Source organism: Tasmannia lanceolata, unplaced genomic scaffold (assembly GCF_043159265.1).
Source record: "Tasmannia lanceolata isolate RefF3 unplaced genomic scaffold, GAP_Taslan_0.1 ptg000018l, whole genome shotgun sequence".
Classification (NCBI taxonomy): domain Eukaryota; kingdom Viridiplantae; phylum Streptophyta; class Magnoliopsida; order Canellales; family Winteraceae; genus Tasmannia; species Tasmannia lanceolata.
In genome coordinates this window covers 26,581,975-26,605,188 of record NW_027518695.1, presented here as the reverse complement: position 1 = coordinate 26,605,188, position 23,214 = coordinate 26,581,975, and positions in this window count along the sequence as shown.

Below are 23,214 nucleotides of genomic sequence, written 5' to 3'. Positions count from 1 at the left end.
GTCTGTGGGTTCCCAAAACAGTCAAAGTTAGTGAGTTCCAATGCAATTAATGTTATGTTAGTCCCTAAGCTAGCTAGTGGAGGAGCTTGAACGAATTTGCTTTGGTTTTCTTTTATTTAAAGAGTTAGAATCCATCTTTAGAGGGGATTTTGGATGTTGATTAACTTATGTAATTGATGGAATATCAATTGGATTGAGCTTTGCTCCCATTTTCTTCTTATTCTTTAAGTTGTGTTCTTGATTTGTAATTTCTCTTCTTCTTCCCTCTTAAGTACCCGCATTATCTGGTATCAGAGCCAATGTTACTCTCTTGGGCTAGCTTCGATTTGATTTTCATGGCGGCATGAAGAGGTAGAGGAAGGCGTGATAACCAAATGATGGAAGATTTGAGAGATGAAAGAGATGATGAACTTCAAGCACTTCGAAGACAAGTTGAGCAACTTACCATGCGACTTGAATGCCAAGAGGCTCATAGTGAGCGAGGTAGATCAAGCCGTGGAGGTTCTAGTGATGAATCCGATGTGAATCCCTTCGCCAATACTCGTTAAGAGGCTAGGTTGGGAAGGTTCTATCGTGATTTCGACACCGTCAAGATTGACTTGTTGGAGTTCCATGGTCGTCTACAACCCGAAGAGTTTCTTGAATGGCTTAGTGCCATTGAGAAGTTCTTTGATTACAAGGAGACACCCGAAAGCCAACGTGTGAAGCTTGTGGCTACAAGGCTTCGTGGCTACGCTTCAACATGGTGGGATAAGGTTCACGAGATGAGAATCCGCAAAGGAAAGCGTAAGATCTCTTCTTGGGAGAAAATGAAGTCGAGGCTTAAGGAGAAATTTCTTCTGTTGGATTTTTCCCAAATTATATTTTCTCAATTCAACAACCTACTCCAAGAATCCAAGAGTATGTTGGACTACACTGAAGAATTATACAAACTCATGGCTCGTAGTGATATTCAAGAGGGTGAAGATCAACTTGTGGCAAGGTATGTTGATGGTTTGAAGTTTTCCATTCGTGATGAGATGAAAATGAACCGATCATTGAGCGTCAATGATGCTTATCAACCAGCCTTGAAGGTGGAGGCTAAGCTTTCTCGTCGTTGTGCTAAAAAGTAAGTAGATGTTCGTAGTCTCTATCCTTCTTCCGAAGGTAAATCTTCACATGGTGGAGGTACAAAGTCAAGGTCCGAATATTTCAACAAAAATTCTACAAAATCAGCCCCTACACATCAAGTTGGAAATCAGCCCAATCGTCCCAACAATTCAAATGCTTGTTTTAAGTGTGGTCAAGTTGGCCATCGTTTCAAAGATTGTCCAAAGAGGCAAGTAGTTGCCTTTGGTGATGAAGAAAATGATGATAATTTTGTTGATGATTCAAATCAGCCCATATATGATGAGGATCTTATTGACTATTCAAATCAACATATATATGATGAGGAAGATGACATACAACATGAAGAAATCGAACCCGAAGAAGAAGAAAGCTTGGTGATCCAAAGAGCACTTGCTACACCAAAGGTTGAATCCGATTATGATTGGCTCCGTTCCAATATTTTCAAGACTCGATGCAAATCTCATGACAAGTTTTGCTCCATTGTGATCGATGGTAGGAGTTGTGAGAACATTGTATCTCATAAAATGGTGAACAAGCACAAGCTCAAAACCGAACAACATCCAAAGCCGTATCGGATTGCATGGTTCAAGAAAGGGTATGAGAGTAACTTTTTTATTTCCAAGAACGAATTTGATCAAGAGACCAATGATAATGGTAAATTCAATGCTCTACTTGTTGTTGAAACTAACGAGGAGTACGAGGAACTTCAACGGCAATTCAATGAATTCATCACCAAAGAAATTGGATCCGATTGCATATTAGGTGAACCGATGGATATTGAAGTGATGGGTAAATGGAAAAATATTACATCGATTTTTTCATCCAATTACATCTATCCATTTTTATTCGATCCTACATTGAAGCTCACAGTTGATATTTATATATTCAAACATGTTCAAAATCTAGACAAATTATCACTTCTTCATGGAGATTATGAAGCAGAGTTTGATCTTGGGAAGTTTCAATTGATGATCATTCTTAGATACTTCAAGGTTCGAGGGCGAGTTTTCTTGAACCAAGGAAGTTTAGCAAATTTCAAGATCGTGTGGATGCCCCTTTTCAAGTGCTTAAGAAAATTGGGGATAATGCATTCAAGGTTGAGCTCCCTCCAAATATCAATACTCACCCAACTTCAATGTTAAAGACTTGACAACTTATCATGAAGAGCTTGATGAGAACTCATGGGCGAGTTCTTTCTCACCCGGAGATAATGATGCAGTGCCAATATGGCAGCCATGTCATGCCTAGGTGGTTTTGGTGGAGTTCCAAGGTGCAGTCCCTCATTAATGTTGCTGGCCCATTTTGAACCTGATTTTTTAGCTTCTAAATGAAAGAATTATGGAAAGTGGCAAACTGCAAAGTAGTACGTATCTTTGAGATTTTTCCAACAAGTATTTGTGCTTGAAAATTGGACAAGAGGGTAGAAAGTTATGACAGTTTTTGTGGACTGTGTCTGTGGGTTCCCAAAACAGTCAAAGTTAGTGAGTTCCAATGCAATTAATGTTATGTTAGTCCTTAAGCTAGCTAGTGGAGGAGCTTGAACGAATTTGCTTTGGTTTTTTTTTATTTAAAGAGTTAGAATCCATCTTTAGAGGGGATTTTGGATGTTGATTAACTTATGTAATTGATGGAATATCAATTGGGTTGAGCTTTGCTCCCATTTTCTTCTTATTCTCTAAGTTGTGTTCTTGATTTGTAATTTCTCTTCTTCTTCCCTCTTAAGCACCCGCATTAATACTGCACAACCAAACAGGCGCAAAAAGATTTTAAAGCTCTAGGAGATTGAGAACAGTGACCAAACAAGCCTTAAATTAAACCATTAGAGGTAAAATCGGAAAACAAGACAACTTGAAACACATAACATTTCCAATGCCAGTTCTTCGCAACGCTAAAGAATAATAGAAGCAACTTAAAGAATAAAAAAGATCTAAAGAATTATAGAAGCACCTTAAAGAATATAAAAGATCACTAAAAGAAATAACCTTTCTAAGAATCTATAGCAGTAAATAACAAGAAAAAAATCATGCAGATGAAACAGAGCAAAGAATAGCATCATAGTCTATATTTCTAGGGTTTCTAATTACCACAAAAAAAAGAAGTAAAAGAGCCGTAGAGAAAAAAAAAGAATTCGAAGACCGAATACCCTGTCAGTCTTGCCGGAAGTTCTAATCTTTTCTTTCATCGTCCATCCCACTGACAACCAATCCTGCCCGTCGCTTGCAGTGATCATTCCCTCCCAGAATGGATCATTCGTCGGAGGAGGAGGCGTGAACAAGTTGATGGAATCGTCCGCCGGTGCAATCGATTCCAATAAGCGATACAATGGAATGTCACTTGTGTCATGTTGGCTAGGAAAAAGCTCACATGAGGAACATTTGGGGTCGGAGTCCATCTCAGAGATAGATTTTGATGCTAAAAGTCAGAGGCCGAAATATAGGAAGTGTGGGTCAGTTGAACAGATTTCCAATTTTTATAGTAGTAGAAAGGGGTTGGCTGAGTCCAAAATGCGCCAATGAGGTTGAAAGAAGGTGTGCTTCTGGCGTACGATAGAAGAGGCGGCGAAATTAAATGAATAGTGTATATTTGGTAAGAAAATCTCGACTGAGAGTTGGCAATGATTTCATTTTTAATAGATGAAATGCATGGAGGACGTTATATGTGAAGGGATGCATTGTGGAAAATTTCACACATTCCTATAGCTCTTTTTCTTTAACCAACAGGTTTGATGTTCTTTGATTCTTGTTTTTGAAATGATTTGAAATTCCTAGGAAGATCAAACCAAGATCCGCATAAGAAGTTAATCTCATGAAGATTTGTAGAGTCGCTACCTAGGATTAGGACCTATGTCGCTTTAATTAACTCTATATAAGGCTTTGACTTCGCCGAGAGTCTAGGTCGTACTAGGTTACATGAGTGGAAGGTGTTAGGCACCACTCATGCACAGGAAAACCTGATCTTAAGAATCAGATCTTGCAAAAGTTTCAAAGATTTCACTAGCTTAGTCTTTTGTTCTAAAATTTCGTATGAAATCAATGATGTTTTGTAATTTCGTACAGAATTATGATAAATTTCGTATGAAATTTTATCCAGATTTGAATGTTTGAAATTTTCCCGAGATACTGTCTCTTCGTACGAATTTGAACCATTTTTGTATGAATAGTTTTGTACGAAAATGTGTTGGAAATTCATACGAAATTCCAGTTCTTCAAGAATTCTTGTTGGATTCTCTAGAACTTTTGAGATCCGGACTCTAGTGATGTTAAAGGAGTTATTAGAAACCTAATTCTAATGAATTTCCTACTGGATCTCTTTATAATTCAAATTATATCAAATTCCATTGATAATGATTGAGGAATATGGAAGAATCCTCCATAATGCTCAAGTTCTAATTGAACTTTAATAGAATTTGAATTCTAGGACCTTATTCCTGAAGTCTTATCCTATATCTAACACATTTGAGATGAAAAACTAGAGAATTAGACTATAATTCTATAGATCCTCACCTAGATTTAGATGATTTTCAACTTAAAATTCCAACGAAAAGAAGAACTTGTTTTGAAAATAGTTGAAGAAGAGCAACAAAATCAATGGAGATTTTGGTGAAAATTCGGCAGCGCTTCGACTCCTCAATCAATCTTCATGGATGATTCGACGGAAGATTCAAGAAATGAGATGGGATAAGGCCTTTAGAACCTTTGTCTCCTTTGAAATTCTTCCGGCGAATTCTTTGGTCAGATTCCGCCGAGCTTTTGCAAGTGTTTCCTTTTTGGAAAATTTGGAGGGAAAGGTTACTGTAAAACTCTAGCAAAAATTTCAACCTTTTTTCCCACCCAAAAGAAGTTTCTCAAATTTTAAAACTAGGGCCTATTTATAGGCATAAATGGGAGGGAGAATTCCCGCACAAATTTTGAAAAGTGGTTAGAGATCTGATTTTCGTACGACCTGAATTTCATAAAAAGATTTCGTATGCTTTGAGAACATACGAATGAAAATTTCCTACAAAGACAAATTTCATCAAATTTCTAGAAGTTCGCACATTTTTAAATACACGAAAATAAATTCGTACATATTTAAAAATACGAAATCAATTTCATACCCCTATAAATGTATGAAAATTTAGCAAAATGTTCAACTGAGCTCAGAAACTGGCTAACTTTCTGCTGTTTTGCTAGTTTTTGGGCTTTATCTCAAGGATCTCAGGTATGCAAGGTCAGGGCTATAGTTGCAAACAGAATGGGTCAAACTTTATGCCTGATTTGAATGATATTTGAGATCAAGCAAAGGCTTTTGTGCAGGAATTCTTCCCACTCATTATATCTATAATAGATCATAGTTTCATTTTTTAGGAAACACCAAAACTCTGTGATCCTCATGCCGAAGACACTATACCACAAGGGTAAGCATAAATCCCATAACATGGATTCATTATTGGAATCATTATCGCGCCAAAAACTATTATCAGTTCGAACTTGGAAAAATGGGTGTCTACAACTGCTTGAGTATATTTTTTGGAGATTTTGTGTGAGCTTTTTTAGTAAAGGCGCTTGCACCCTCTTATCCTTGCCGGGCCCAAGAGACATGTTGCATGTATGGTGATCAGGGCCGTTGATTTTGCTAGTTCCCCGGTAGAGTGATCTAGGTTTATCCTAACAATTTCGTGGGCCGGCTGTTGCATGGGACAGAATCAACCTCTGATGAATTAAATGAATAAGACAAAATCTATTAAAAAATGAGCCTATGTGGCTGCTCTCTCATTCAACAGCTGGCCAGCGAAATGCCTTCTGCAATGGTCCCTAGCAAATCCCACAGTGATATAAATAATTAAAATTGGCGGCTAGGGCAGAAGAAATGATAATGATCCTAGTATGAAGGCTTTTTGGCCACTTAGAATATCAATGTTTTTGTAAGCCCAAGGGTACATACCTCTCTTGTTTTGTTGATCAACAAACCCAAATTGATGGTAGTTTGCTAATGGCTTCTCATGTCAACACTTGAAGCAAGTCTTAGAGAAAGTAAAGTCTTAGTGGCCATCCTTCAAGCCGGATGGTGTATCAAAGAATCAAGGAAACCACAAGCGTAAGGACAAGGTTAAAGACTATCTCAAGACAAGAAGACGTTCATGCAAGCGCCCAAGAAGATTGAAGATAAGATTGAAGATAAAGAAGAATCAAGGTTCATATAGTTTAGAATGCATTGGAGTCCTCTTGGCATTTAGTGTTTGCATGAGTTAGTGTTTTCAAAACTCTTTGAAACTTATCTTTACAACTCATAAAAGGTATTTGAAAACACATGTACAAAGCCCAAAGACCATGGCCCAAAGCCCCTTAGATGAAACTTTTAAAACCAAGTTTTTAACACGGGGCCGGTCGACCTGACTATGCCGGGCAACCGCGGAAGGCTTGCTGGAAATCCAGCAACCTCCGAAATTAAGCGGGCCGGTCGACCGGGTCACACCGGACGGCCACAGATTGGTTTTCTGAAAATCCAGAAAACGCCCAGGAAGGTCTTGGAGGACGACCGCGACGAGCCGGTCTACCACGGAATATTTTGAGCCCAAATTTTTATCAAACAAGTAGCCCTCGGCGGGCGACTGCGGTGACCCCGATCGACCGTGACAGTTTAAATTTGAAAATAAAGAAGGGCGACCGATAAGGGCGGGCGACTACCGTAGCTCGGTCGACCGTGCCGATCTGGCAAAAGAGCCGTTAAGGCCTGCGCAGGGTAGGTATACACCTAACCAGTTTATTACGGTTTTGCCCCTGAACGGTCCTAAATGAACTTGGGCTATTTAAACATCATCAAATACCTTCTTTTACACCTTTTGAACATTGATTATTGAAACCCTAGAGCTTTGTTCCTTGAAAATCAAAAGGAATCTTCTTCAAACCTCTTGTGCATTAACACTTGCATTCATTTCTTGTCAAGAGGGTCTCCAAGAGCATTTAGTTTCAATCATTTGGAGATTGTGTGAGCTTGAGAGTTGTATTTGTCTTAAAGAGGCTTGGGAGCTTTGTTTTTCTTTTCTTCCTTGTATTTGGAGTTGTGCTAGAGGCGTTGTCTTTCTTCAAGGCAGTGTGCAACGAAGAAGAGCGTTCTCGGAGGCGGATTGTAGAACAAGGGTGTGTCCCCTTGTGGGGGTGGAGTGTGCTTGTAACACTTTGTCAGGCAGCGTTGAGGAGTCTCACCGTAGTGGAGAAAATCCCAAGGAAAGACCAAGTACTTGGGTAGTGGAGTAGGTCAAGTTGTGACCGAACCACTATAAATCATCTTGTAGTCTCCTTGCTCCCTCTCTCTTCCATTTTGGTGTGATTGGTAATCTCTTTTCATTTTCTACTTTGATTATAATTTGAACAAGGGTTAGAACTAATTACGTAAATCTTATTTGCCCTAGATATTTAAGATCAAAAATTTAAAAACACCAATTCACCCCGTCTTGGTTGTTGCCCTTTGGGATTTCAGTTTTAGCTTGTAAAATCCAAGATTTATAATCCTAAATTATAGAATCCTTGTATCCAAATGGCACATAAATGTCGACTACTACCATTTGTTGGTAAAGTTTGGACAGTTACCATTAACGGCAATCCAAATGCATCACCAAGAAACTTTCATTTGTAAGAATCAAACGGTTAGCATTTATGCCATTAATCTAGCCCTAAGAACCTAATCTAATTATCCAAATTAAGAGGGTTTTACCCTCGAAATATTGGTTGATGCAATTTTTCGGTCAGGATCAAACAGTTAGGATAAACCTTGATCACTTTAATGGGGAACCATCCAAATCAACAGCCCTGATCACCATACATGGAACATGTCTCGTGGGCCCGGCAAGGATAAGAGGGCGAAAGCGCCTTTACTAAAAAAGGAGACACAAAATCCCCAAAAAATATACTCAGCCAGTGAGTGAGATTTTCCGCAATGCCTCCCTTCATATATAACATCCTCCATACATTACCTCTATTAAAAATGGAATCATTGCCAACTCTCACCTGAGAGTTTCTACCAAATATACACTATTCATTTAATTTCACCGCCTCTTCTATCCTACGCCGAAAGCACACCCTCTGTCACCCTCATTGGCGCATTTTAGACTCAGCCCACCCCTTTCTCCTACTATAAAAATTGGAAATCCGCTCAACTGACTCACACTTTTTATATTTCATAATCTCTCTTTGGGATGGACTCCACCTCCCCACCTTCCTCATGTGAGCTTGACACAAGTGACATTCCATCGGACCACTTATTGGAATCTAATACACCAATGGACGATTCCATCAACATGCTCACGCCTCCTCTTCTGGCAAATAATCCGGTCGGGGAGGAAATGATCATTGCAAGCAAGGGGCCGGATTGGTTGCCGGCTGGATGGACGATGAAAGAACAGATTAGAACTTCTAGCGAGAAGGAAAGGGTATTCGACCTTCAAATTCTTTTTTTTCTCTACGGCTCTTTTTACTTCTTCTTTTTCTGGTAATTAGAAACTCTAGAAATCTAGACTATGATGTTATTCTTTGCTCCGTTTCATCTGCATGGTGTTTTTCTTGTTATTTACTGCTTTGGATTCTTTGAAAGGTTATTGCTTTTAGCGATCTTTAATATTCTTTAACTTGCTTCTATTATTCTTTAGTGTTGCGAAGAACTGGCATTGGAAAGGTATGTGTTTCAAGTTGTCTGGTTTTTCGATTTTACGCCTGTCATGGTTGAATTTAAGCCTTGTTTTGTCACTGTTCTCAATCTCCTGGAGCTTTAAAATCTTTTTGCGCCTGTTTGGTTGTGCGGCATAGAAGTCTGTGAGTAGTGGAATAAGTAGTCAACAGTGAGGAGACAAGCATTGAATTTGCATGGAACTTACGTTTGAGAATAGAAATATGTACTGTTCGGTTGTCAACCTCGTAGAGTCAGTAGTAGGGGGTTTTATTATATATATATATATATATATATATATATATATATATATATATATATATGAGGAAAATCATTGTGAGCTTGAAGCTCATATAGCTTATATGAGCTTGAGGACCCAAACACATGGGTCCCATATTTTTTGTGGTGATCCAAACCATTCATTTGCAAGGCCCCATCATAGATAGGGTGTGTACCAAAAATCAGCTCCATTGGATCATCCTAACCCCTCCAAAAGCGGAGGGCAAAAATGGGCAGATTTGTGGCAAATGGTGTCTGTCCATTTTGTACTCCACTTTTGGATGGGTTAGGATGATCCTATGGAGCTGATTTTTTGTACACACCCTATCTATGTAAGGTCCTTTCAAATGAATGCTTTGGATCATCCTAATAATGTGGGCCCAAATGTGTTTGGGCCCTCAAGCTCATATAAGCTATATGAGCTTCAAGCTCACAATCATTTTCCTCTCTCTCTCTCTCTCTCTCTCTATATATATATATATATATATATATATATATATATATATATATATATATATATATATGTGTGTGTGTGTGTGTCTGGGATTTGCTAGTGTCCATCACGTAAGGCATTACGTGGAGCGTCTATTGCATGAGCGAGCAGCCACATAGGCTAAGATTTTGTCTTATTCATCTAATTTATCTGAGCAAAAGAATAGTAGACGCAACTTAAAGAATAAAAAAGATCTAAAGAATTATAGAAGCAATTTAAAGAATATAAAAGATCAGTAAAAGCATTAACCTTTCTAGGAATCCAAAGCAATAAATAGCAAGAAAAACATCATGCAGATGAAACAGAGAAAAGAATAGTGCCACAGTCTAGATTTCTAGAGTTTCTAATTACTAGAAAAAAAAGGAACTAAAAGAGCCATAGAGAAAAAAAAAGAATTCGAAAATCGAATACCCTGTCCTGTCCTTCCTGCCGGAAGTTCTGATCTTTTCTTTGATCGTCCGTCCCGCCGGCAACCAATCCGGCCCCTCGCTTGGAGTTATCATTCCCTTCCCGACTGGATCATTCATCGGAAGAGGAGGCGTGATCATGTTGAAGGAATCATCCGCCGGTGCATCAGATTCAAGTAAGCGGTCCGACGGAATGTCACGTGTCTCACGTTGGACAGGAGGAAGCTGAGACGAGGAAGGTGTGGAGCCAGAGTCCATCTTAGAGATAGATTTTGATGCTAAAATTCAGAGGCCAAAATATAGGAATTGTGAGTCAGTTGAGCGAATTTTCAATTTTGATAGTAGGAGAAAGGGGTGGGCTGACTCTAAAATGTGCCAATGAGGTTGACAGACGGTTTGCTTTCGGCGTAGGATAGAAGAGGCGGTGAAATTAAATGACTAGTGTATATTTGGTGAAAATCTAGAGTGAGAGTTGGCAATGATTCAATTTTTAGTAGATGAAATGTATAGAGGACGTTATATGTCAAGGGATGCATTGCGAAAAATCTCACTCACTACTTGAATCTATTTTTTGGGGATTTTGTGTTACCGGTTTTAGTAAAGGCACTTGTGCCCTATTATCCTTGCCGGGCCCATGAGACATGTTGTATGTATGGTGATCAGGGCCGTTGATTTGGCTGGTTCCTCGTTAAAGTGATCTAGGTTTACCCTAACCGTTTGATCCTGACTGAAAGATTGCATCAACCGATATTTAGAGGGTAAAACCCCTTAATTTGGATAATTAGATTAGGTTCTTAGAACTAGATTAATGGCATAAATGCTACCCGTTTGATTCCAACAGATGAAATTTTTTTGGTGACGCATTTGGATTGCTGTTAATGTTAATTGTCCAAACCTGACCAACAAATGGTAGTAGTTGACATTTATGTGCCGTTTGGATACAAGGATTTTATAATCTAGGATTATAAAACCTTGGACTTTACAAGTTAAAACCTTGCTTTTCTAAGTGGCTAAAAAGCCTTCATACTAGGATCATTACCATTTGTTCTGCCCCAGCCGCCGATATTAATGATTTATATAACCAAGGGATTTGCTAGGGACCATTGCAGAGAAGGCAATTCGCGGGCTGGCTGTTGCATGAGAGAGCAGCCACATAGGCTCACTGTTTAACAGATTTTGTCTTCTTCATTTAATTCATCGGAGGTGGCTGCTCTCTCACGCAACAGCCAGCCTGCAAAATGCCTTCTACTATGGTCCCTAGCAAATCCTCATTTTTATGGTTTCCACATGGCTACTGATATCCACAAGACCATGTTTTGATCATAAGAGGACAAACCCAGAAAAGTGAAAAACAAGGACTATACAGAGTTATAGAGTCAATTCTAAAATTAGTATTAGTTCTATTAAGTGAAAAACAATCAGATCTCTTTATTTGTTTTATTTCTTTTGGGTTATCTTTTTGTAGTTATATATGAGCTTAGTGTTGTAGTCTCAAGGTATGAACTTGCTACCAAGAGAGAATCATTGAAAATTATAGAAACTAAGGGTGTGTTTGGAAACCATTATTAAAATGGTTTCTACTGTATTTATAGGTTCTGAGAATGCAAAGAAGTCTTGAAAATATTGTTGGAATCCACGACCTGCAAAGCCAATTTTATAACTTAGGGGTTATAAAGTTTCTGACTTTGCAAACACAGCTTATTCCCCAATTCTCTGGGGAAGGCATTTAGTCTACCATAGAACTGACTTTGCAAACACAGCTTATTCCCCAATTCTCTAATTAGTCTGGCCTTCAATTTGCATATAAGTATACCACCGAAGTCCTAATTGTGCCGGAGAATCGCAACAAATGGAATATCTGTTACATTCTCAATTCTACAGAATAGAGCTCGAGGTAAATATTGCCAATTTGGTTATGCTAAAACAACAATCGAACGAGTCTATGGAAGCATTTATAGCTCGACTTAAAAGTGCTAAAAATATATGTCATTTGAATCTACAACTGACTGATTATGTTAAGCTAGCACAAAATGGGCTAAACTTAAAATTTATAAAGGAATTTGCATGGCAAAAAATTCATGATTTGTATCATTGGATTCTCAGGCTGCTCGATATTTGGTACTATTTTGTAGAATAAGTCTAAATTCACTGTCCTCCTTATACCAACATCGCTTGTAGTGACAACATTTTTACTACAAGAACAAATAACAACCCAAAAAAGAAGCAGCGTCAGTAGAGTCCCCATGTAGGTGCAGACTGGACATGTACATGAACCTCTGCTTGAGACAGCGAAACCTCTCTTGACAGCGGGACATGTCCTTCCTCTCGTCCTGACATTTGCAATTGCCGAAGCCTGTGTTCCCTTGATTGTTGTTCAGCCTCCTCCATAGTGGGATAATAATGGTGAACGACGTCACTATAGTACTGCCTTCCCCTGAAAATAACATAGTACTTCTTCCTACCCATAATCTCCCTGTTACAAGCACGTAAATAATTTGAATTACTGAAAATGTATCGGTACAGAGAAAACAATGAATACTATAATTATTGGGAGCAAAGAATGATGGTTCACAATAAATGGAGAAAGGGAACCGAACGAACCCTAACAACAAGGAATACTTTAGTGACCCAACCGAAAGAAATCAGTACTCCTTGTTCTGCAAGACCACTCCGTGGGAGTGAAGCTTCCTGAGAAACTGCGCCTGGGAGTGAAGCTTCCTGAGAAAATCCCCAATGGTGAGCCAGCAATATTTTTCAACGATGTAGATGTTAAAAAAGGATCGGCCCCTTTCCGTCTCGCGTTGATTGCTAAATGCTCTTACGGTAGGCCATCCTTAGCACTAGTTAGAGAAACCTTGAAAAAGAAACTCTACCTTGAAGAAGACCCTGTTGTGACAATAATAGATCAGAGGCACTTACTAATCAGGCTAGGAACAGATAAGGACTTTATGGCAGTTTGGGAAGCAGATAACATTAAAATCCAAGGTCTTCTTATGAGATTCCCAAGGTGGACTCCCGATTTCTCCCCGGGAGAAGAACCCCCCTGTTGCTCCAGTTTGGATAACCCTCCGAGGCCTACCCTTATTTTGCTACAATGAAGACTTCTTGGTCTCTCTTGGAGGGTTAGTTGGAAGGGTCTTAAAGATTCACGGTCCAACATCTATAGGAACTAGAACAGAAGCTGTAGACTGTGTATTGAACTTAGAATCAATGCACCCCACCCTGAAAGGATCTGGCTGGGATTCCCTGGGCAGAAAGGCAGATTGCAAAAGCTCGTTTATGAAAGAATTCCATTCTATTGCAACTGCTGCCACAAATTCGGTCACAATGACACAATTTGCAAATTCTCTCCTCTGATCCAAGTGACCCAAGCAGCTACTGAAAATGAAAAAGAGTAAGGAGATAGAAAAGATGCTAATGCACAGAGATGTACCAAAGAAGGAACAACCAAGGCCTGGGTAGAAACCTCATTCCAAAGAAAGATTGTGGAACTAATAACTTTAGCAGACAATGTCACAACTAATCCTGTCCCTCAACCTAATCCAGCTACATTAGATAGTGATGCAGATAGTCCAGATAATTTGGAGAGCTCTGATATGCAAATATCTGACCATGTCCAAGACAACCTGATCATAGATGAGTCTGGCCTATAGAATGATTTCCAAGCAGACCCTCTCTGCTTGCCTGAACCAAACCAACCCCCTGAAGCGGATCAACCTACTGCCCTCACCCAGTCAATGGATATTATCCTTCAATCCTTAGCATCACCCACAAATCTATCTACCTTAGAATTAGACACAGAAGCCCATACCCTCCTACCAACAGGCTCAGCTAACTCTTCCAGACCCAAGCAAAACCCAAAGCCAAAATAGGACAAAGGACAAAAACCCTCTACCTTGCCTGTATCTATTCCCGTTAAATGGTCAAAAAGCCTCCTCAACCCTGGCCCAGCTTCAGTAGGTTCAATCCCATAAAAAAAATCCTTCGTATTCAGAACTAATAGCAGGAAAATAACTTTTTGATGTTTGAATACAAGAGCTTTCTGAAAAAGTAAGAGAGGACAACATCCGAATTGCTATCCTTTTAGATAAAGACAGCACTTTGCAACCCTCAGAAGAACCTATGCAAATCCTTACTCCAACAGAATTTCTATTGTTCAGTTGTCCAACTGGTAGCTTGCCTACTCTACCTCCTGAAGATTCATCTTATGGCACAACTCTACCTAATGCCTCATCAGACCCTTCACTTGCAGCTCTTCCAACTGAAGATCCTTTGCAAGACCATGTTCCCCTAGAACCCTCATCAGACATTGTCCTAGCAGTTCAAAATCTTCAAGAGACTCCAAGAGTGCAGAAAAATAAACAACAGAAAAAAATGCAAGCACCTCAACCCGATCAGAAAGACCGTCAGAGAGGCCGTCAGGAAGGCCATCAGGAAGGTATTCTCCATGATAGCGGCATTATATGGAATACCAGGGGGGTTAGAAATAGCCTCTCTCGGAGGAGACTGAAAGTGATATCAAAGATGTACAACCTTAGCTATATAGCTTTGATGGAACCATTAGTAAATGATCAGGAAATTCAAAACCTTGCCAAAATGCTGAAATTCGAGCATTCTTTGACTAACCTCACTGGTTATTCTAAGATTTGGCTTCTTTGGAACAAATCTCTTAGTATGAGACTGGTATCTACCATGTTTCAAGCCATGTCAGTTGAGCTAACTCACCTCCAATATGGAAGTGAGGCCTTTCTCTCTCTCGTCTACGCCAGCTGCTCTATGGTAGAGAGGAGAGAGCTCTGGTCCTATCTTTGTGATTGTAGCCAGGTATTTCACACGGCCTGGTTGGTGGGGGGGACTTTGATGCCCTTCTTAATGCTAGAGAAAAATTGGGTGGGAGGCCTCCAAACCTTGTTTCCTGCAAGGAATTTCAAGGAGCCATTGATGATGCGGGTTTGATTGATGCAGGCTTCACAGGATCGAGATTCACCAGGTGTAACAATCAAAGAAATGGAAGTTGTGTTTGGACTAGGCTTGATAGAGTGCTCCTCAACTCCCAATGGCTGAATGACTTTCAAGCTACCACAGTTACCCACTTATCTCGTACATGCTCTGACCATTATCCACTCCTAATAAGCATCCATGCTCCATCTTCACCAATCATCAGACCATTTAAATTCCAAGCCATGTGGACTAGGCACGCCCAATTCCAAGCAATTGTAGCTGAGGCTTGGTCTATCCAAGTGGATGGAAACCCACTGGAGGCACTATCCGTAAAACTGAAAAATACCAAAAGAGTCCTAAGAACCTGGAACAAGGAGATATTTGGCAATGTTTTTCAAAACATCAAAAGCCAGGAGGATGAGGTCCTGAAAGCAGAAGTTGCTCACCAAGGCAATCCAAACCAAGAAAGTATTGAGGCTCTAAGTAGGGCTAGATCAAACTTGAATGAAGCTATTCTCCACGAGGAAATCTTCTTGAGACAAAAATCAAATGAGAAATAGCTCAAAGAGGGTGATCAAAATACCAAATTTTTTCATGCTTCAATGCAACACCAAAGAAGGGGAGTAGGGATCACCAAAATCAGACATTCGGGAGAATGGATTACAAACAAATGCAAAATCAAAGAGCTAGCAAGAAAACACTTTGAAAAGGCCCTATCAGAAGAAGGTTCAAGGCAGAATCAAGAATTACTTAATCATATCCCCATGATGGTCTCTACCGAGGACAACCAAATGTTACTGGCCCCTCCCTCAGAGGAGGAAATCAAAGTCGCCACTTTCAGCATGCCTCAGCAAAGCTCTCCAGGACCCGATGGGTTCGGTGTGCTCTTTTATTCCACATGCTGGGACACTATCAAATCTAATCTAGTGGCTGCTTCCAAATCTTTCCTGGCGGGAGGTAAATTACCTAAACACTACTCATCTACATTCATTTCATTGATCCCAAAATTGGAAAACCCAAAAGATTTTTCAGGCTTCGGACCCATCAGCCTTTGGAACTTTTGTCATAAGATTTTCTCCAAAGTTTCTGTATCAAGACTTGCAAAAGTATTGCCAAATCTAATCTCCCTAGAACAAGGAGCTTTTGTCAAAGGCGGGTTCATTTTGGACAACATTGCAATCGCTAAAGAAATGATGACATGGTTGAAGAAAAAAGTAAGAGGAAGCAATGTGATGCTAAAAATAGATATGGCCAAAGTATTTGACAGACTCAAATGGAAATTCATGCAAGATGTGTTAGAAAGGTTTGGATTCTCTAACCAATGGAGAAAGCTTATCGAGGAGGCTACCCAAAGTTGCTGGTTCTAAGTCATCCTGAATGGTGAGCCCAATGGATTCTTCAGATCTTCGCGAGGATTGAGACAAGGAGACCCCCTGTCCCCCTGCCTATTTATTCTAGCAGAGGAAGTTCTAAGCAGAGGGCTCTCCTCTGTTTTTAGAGAAGGCCGAGCAACATATTTCCAAAGGACCAGAGGTAGCATCCCGATCACTCACTGGTTGTTCGCGGACGACACCATAATCTTTTCAAATGGGAGTAAAAATAGCCTCAAGCAAGTCATGTCCTTCCTCAGTAGATACGAGCAAGCATCAGGCCAACTAGTTAACAAATCAAAGAGTTGATTTGCTGTTTCTGAGAAGACCTCCCCATCTAGAAGAAAAATTATCGCAAGCACAACTGGATTCACCAATAAAATATCACCAATCACTTACTTGGGAGTACCTCTCTATGTAGGGCGTGTGAAATCCAGCTTCTTCGATGATTTAATTCAGAAGATAAGAAGAAAGATAGAGGGCTGGAAAGGTAAACTACTTTCCCAAGTTGGGAGATTAGTTCTCATCAATCATGTCCTGTCAAGCACTCCTATTCACACATTATCAGCAATGTGTCCTCCCAAAGCGGTCCTAAAGAGAATAGCGAACTTGTTGTCCAGTTTTTGGTGGGGCAGCAGTGATCAAGGAGCCAAAATGAACTGGGTATCATGGAGTCGCATATCCAAGCCCAAAGTTGAGGGCAGCCTGGCAACTAAATCCCTTTCAGAACTAAGCTCAGCATTCAGATTAAAGTCTCTTCACCTCCTTCACTCTAACAACTAGTTATGGAGCTCCCTTATCAGATCGATATACTGCAGAAAACATCACTTGAATTTAATTCAACCAACTTGTGGTTGTTCAAAAATGTGGAAAAAAATCTTATCTGTTCGAGTTACTTGGATTCAAAATTCGAGATGGATTGTTGGAAATGGATCCATCTCTTCTTGGGCTGATCTCTGGATGGGTAGCACCCCATTATTCTTCTTGGTTGAAAATAGAGAAGACATAAACATCACTCCTACCATCAAAGACATTCTTCTTCCATCAGGGGGCTGGAACATGGAGATCATTGAACCTCACCTCTCGACAATCTGGATTGAGGCGTTGTTCAACACCAGGCTCCAATTGAATGAATCTCCATATATTATGATTTGGTGTCCCTCCCTATCAAGCACCTTTAGCACCAATTCAACATGGATCGTCAACAGGACTAGAAATAGTAATGTGAACTGGGCCTCACCAACTTGGGGATCTATTCCTCCAAAAATTAGTTGTTTCCTCTAGAAAGTTTTCCAGGAAGCCATTCCATAGATGAAAGAATAAAAAGCAAGCACATTCAGGCGCCATCCAAATGTGTTTGTTGCTCGATCCATAAAGAGGAAACCATGAACCACCTATTCATTGATGAGTTCCAAAATTCGTTAATGTAAAATGTAAATTATTCATCTTCTAAATCATCCAATTCATCGAGTCATGTCGATTCATTCAGATTATTCCGCGGCGGTCAGAGTTTTCCAACCTTTGGAACTTCAATCTGATCCAATTTCAGTCTATCAAGACTAGAATTATAAGTTGGTGGAAAGCAGGAACTAAAAGAAAAACTCTAGCAACCCATCTATTCAGCCTCACAGCGCCCATCATAGCTTGGGAAATTTGGAAAGTGCAGTGTAGCAGACGAATGGAAGGAAAATCCAATTCCACCAATAGAATCATCAACACCATTTCAGAGGGTATCAGAAACTTGGAATGTAGCCATTCTCCTCTCAAGGAAAACAAACTTGTTAGACGTTCTTTCTCTGTCCTAGCTTGGCATTTCTCCTTGCTGTCAAAGGATTCAAAAGGATTGCTAGATTCTATGGAAGAGACCCCCTTAAGGAACCCTTAAGCTCAACATAGATGGAGCTTCGAAGGGGAACCCAGGAGAAGCAGGTGGAGGAGGAGTTATTCGAAATGAAAAATCAATGGTTATCTTAGCTTTCTCTCTTTACTACGAGAAAGGCACTAACATGGTTGTGGAAACCCGTGCTCTCTTGGACGAGCTCCGCTGGTGCAAGGCCTTTAATATGAGCAAGATGATCGTGGAATCAGATAGTAAAGTTCTAATCGATCTCATCGACGGGAAAGGGCAAATCCCTTGGGCAATCCAATATCTCTTGAAAGAGATTCAACCACTCCTTTGCATTTTGTCTCCCACTTGCAATCACCAATTCAAAGAGGGAAACTCAGTTGCAGATGCCCTTGCAAACTTCGGCTGCTCATCAAGATCCAATTTGTTCTATCCCTCCTGGGCCTCCATGCCTCGCTTGGCAAGAGGGGAAGCAAGATGTGATGCACTTGGCCTTCCCAACATCAGAAGCAAGATCAACTAAGGGCACTCTCCCTTATAAGCATGGAATGTTGTCTTTTTCCTATGGCTTTTGCTTGCTATTTTGTCGAGTTAGAGGCTTCCCCTCCTCCTTACTCTCTTTCTAGGGCTACAGCTTCCTGTATTGATGGCTAGGAGGTTTCCCCTCCTCTTGTATGGTCCCAACTTTTTTATATATAAATTTGCTGATCCACCCCGGGGTCGTTATCTTTGTGGGTTGAAAAAAAAAATGACCACTCTGTCATCGAGAGAAGAGAAATCACGACGGCGAAGAGCTGAATCAAGAGCTAGGGTTTTTTTAGATTGGCTTTTAAGACCAAGGAGTCCTTATATAGAACTGACACATGGTTAGGGTTAGGGTTTTTAAGTTAATTAATTAATATACAATATAAGGGTGCCATTTGATATTGAAATTAATAATTGAGGATAAACTTAGTGAAAATTGGTACGCCACCGGAAAGATACGGTCCGCCAGCAGTATTCGAGGTGCCAACTGAAAGGTCTTCTGAAAATGGGTAGGCCACTGGAAATTGATGAAGCGCCAGAGGCAATCGAAATGAACAATTTGAATAGGGTACGCCACAGGAATAGTTCGAAGCGCTGCTAGAATTTTGTCGAACACCACCGGTATAGTAGACCAAATTAACCCAGTTACACATCTGGTGGGAATTCTCCCCTATTTCTGTCTAAATTTAAAGTGGGTACGCCACCTGAAATACCAAGGAAGCACCACCAGTATTTGTAGACCAAATTTACCCAGTTACACATCTGATGGGAGGCCTCAAATTCTGTCTCATTTTAAAGCGGGTACGGCACTTGAAGTACTAGGGAAGCGCCACCGGTATTTCTAATGAAATTTACCCAGTTGACCGCATGGTGGGAAAAATCTACCCAATGGGTACGCCATCCGAATGATAAGAAGCTCCGCCGGTTTTATTTACAAAAAATAGCCAGTTAAACATCTGGAGGCAATCCCCTCTATTTACTTAGGATTGCCTCTAGATGTTTTTATCTGTGGTTATATTAGTTATATTAGACAAGGCACCACATTCCATAGTACTAAAATGGCCACTCTGAAACCATAAAACATAGGATTAAAAGTGAAATTATTGCGGTAGCTTAAATAACATTTTCCCGAATACTGAGATGCTAATGTTCAATCCCAAGCACAGATGACATGATCCAAGCGAAAATATTGCGGTAGCTTAACTTACATTTCACCATGTCTCAAATTTCTATAAACGTATTTCCCATGTTTGCTTCCCGTAATCAGCTCAAGCATCAATTCCCTTCGATACAAATAAAGGATATCATCCTGCAACAAGAAATAAACATTATTTAATGACACACCGGATGGGTGTTTACAATTACACAATAAAAGATTACCTTGGTGAAATTTGGTTCCCTATAACCCCATACCCCATCACGAAAACACCGTTGTCGTTACTAAGGAATTATTGCAAAGTTAGATCTTTGTCAGTTCTATCTCCAAACATCAATATAGTATGTATGCTCACCTATTACGTAATTGACCGTAAATGATTGAGAGTCTTCACAGCCAAAATACTTTAACAAATACCTTTTGAAGAAGTCAATCTACAACCCAAAAAGATATGTAGGTTATGACAGAAAAACAAAACAAAGCGTGTTAAAGGGATCCAACCTATATACAAAATCAACTGGACTTACGGTCGGGAAAGCAATAGCCTTATGCGATCTGGACTCAGAATCTTATATTCTAAGCTGCCCCTCTTTTATATCCACCATGAGAAGGATCTAATGCTTTGTGTCTAGTAATGGAACTAAAATTCTATCCACCTGATCCATATGTGGATCATTAAGATAGGTGTCTACCAGACGGGAATCTTGGAACTGTCGTCATTTAATTCAGCATGCACCGATTCATGAATGAGCTGTAGTTAGATGTGTAGTATGCTAAATGAAGAGCGCAGACATCAAGACTTAATAAAGAGAACACTTATAGATATATTGTTAGAAAGGCAAAAGCATCTACAATTTACAACAACAACGAATTTTTTCGAGATTTGTACATGTAGAGATCGGCATAGACATTAATGACCTAAATCATGAAATTAAACTGGGTAAGCAAAGATACTCTTTACCCTCAGATTGCGATTCGTGGACAGTCAGTGCTTAAACATACTGACGGCAGTACGAAACAGTTCAGCTGGCAGAGGGATGACATTTCCTCTCTCGTGCAGTGGCTTTTCTCACTAACAAAGAGAATCTGACTGCATGAATGTTGGGAAATACAAATAAATCTCAGGCACTACATTGGATACACAAAATTCTACATGAGCTATGGAGTCGGAGCGTTTACCTGTCGTCACCATGGAAAAATTCATCTAACAAATTTATCTGGACATCAGGATCCGATGGATCATATCTACATCTCAACAACGCCCAGGGTGTCTCCAAACTCACCATGCCTCCGTCTCTCTGCCTCTTCTCGACAACAACGGGATCAACCTGCAATTCATCGAGACCTAATGATACATCACATCCTTCATCATCAGCGCACAAGCGTTTTCTCATATCCTGAGATGCTTCTCCAGCATGTAAACTTTGTCTTCAAGATGCATGATGTCCCTTTCTCTTGAACAAATCAAAATTCTTTGTCGAAATAGTCACCTTTCGTGTTGCATCCTCTCGCGGCCCAATTTCTTCCGCAGTTCCGAAATGGTTCTCTCCTTGCGTTAATGATAATTAAATCATATTAAATGTTGCAGGCATCGTTAGGTATTCTAAAAAAATATGAAAATCATTTATTCAATGGGTACCAGATGTGATAGAGAATCTAATAAAGCTACCTCACGTTTGTGTGGTTCGAGCTTTATGATGAGCTTGTCAGTACAAACATTGGGACTACCCATTCAACATTCATAAGGCAATTGGTAAACTAAAAATTTAAACCCAAGAAATGGTTAGAGTAGGCTTACCAAAGATGAATCAAGACCTCTAGCCTCTCTATTATGATAACCTTTCGAGCGATTCTCCCCACTCGCCATTTGAATATTCGTGGGAATTGTGAAGGGAAATCAGACTTAAATAACTTGCAGTGCTCAAAGCCCCACACCTGCAAGATATTAAGTCATAAATTGATGATTTTTGATAAGTTAAATCAAGAATGACATGCGAAGATGAAATGTATGCCACCTGAAAGCAGAAGGTGCAGCCAGAAAAGTTGTAAAACTTTTTAGGTTTCTTGCATATCCGGTCTAGGCTTTCCAAGAGAAATCGATGCACCATGAGCCCCCATGTATAATTTCCATTAAGTTGCAGATTATCTACATGCTCCACAAAGAGTGCACACCAGATTTCTCATTGACAAACAAAACAGTGGAAAAAAGGAACAGTATGAGGAGCTTCACCCTAACTGGTATCGATTCCTCATCCTTTTGCCCTATTATACCCAGTCAGCAGTGTAGGATCTCATCCTTTTTCTGCTCCCTTCTTTCTTGAATCTTATATCTGTCAGAGAAAAGATATGTTTCAGATTATAATAATATAGGAAACATGCATATATAGGAATTACAATAACGCAAATCATACAGATCGAATATTTGCAAGTAATCGAATCCAATCATACGAAAGCAATAAAATGTAAAGAAGAAAGAACATATCTGAATCGAGGCAAGGATCTAAATTCGTTGTCCTTAAGGAAAATATTGCCCCCAGATTTGACTCTTTGACGGTGCAAATGGGTTACTAGTGTATGCCTCCAGGATACAACGACTCCGCTTTAAGGATGTGCACTCAAGCAGCCTCGTAGCCTTGTTGCGAACACACATTATGTTGCCTTGACCAGATGGAATGAGAGTTCTTTTTATTGGGTTGAAGGACAACTTATATTTATAGGAGTTGAAGAGGAATCTTGAAGAGCCACCTGAAGAGCTACTTTTTTTCATTTTAAAATGTATTTAGAGAAACTTCTCTTCATTTTAAGTCTGACTTATTATATAAGTTAAATAAATTTTGAATTTCTGAGTAACTTTTACTTGGTAAATAAAAAAGTCATCAATTTCTACACCTCTCATCCAAATTGATAATGCTATGCCCATCTTCTTTGCAGGACATTCATACCGAAATTACCCCTACCTCCGCCGCTGGCATTGTACCCTTACCATTTAACATAGGTGATTGCGTCACCTACAGAGACAAGCGGACCGGTCAAGTTGTAGAAATTATATTCAGTTCATTATCTCCAACAGAGGGTCCCTTCCTTTCTCCTAATGTTGCAGGGGTACAAGTCCTATCATTTATACTGATGTTTTTCATAACTTCCTTTCGTTCTACAGTCACCTTACGCATACCTTGCTACATTTCCATAGATCCGACGCGAGGACGTGGAGAGACTCCTACAATTGCATTCTGGCTGCAGGAATAAGTTGAGACGAGTACTGGAAGATGTGAGCTGTTGATCCTCTTATGTGTTCCATTTGAACCATCTAACAATAGTCTCATTATCTTAATTATATTGCAATCAGGCAAGCCAGAATCGAGCAAATTTGAGAGTTTGTACCAGGGATCTCGCCCGTGCGCAGCAAGAAAGAGATGCAATCAGAGCACACAAAGATTTCTTGGTGG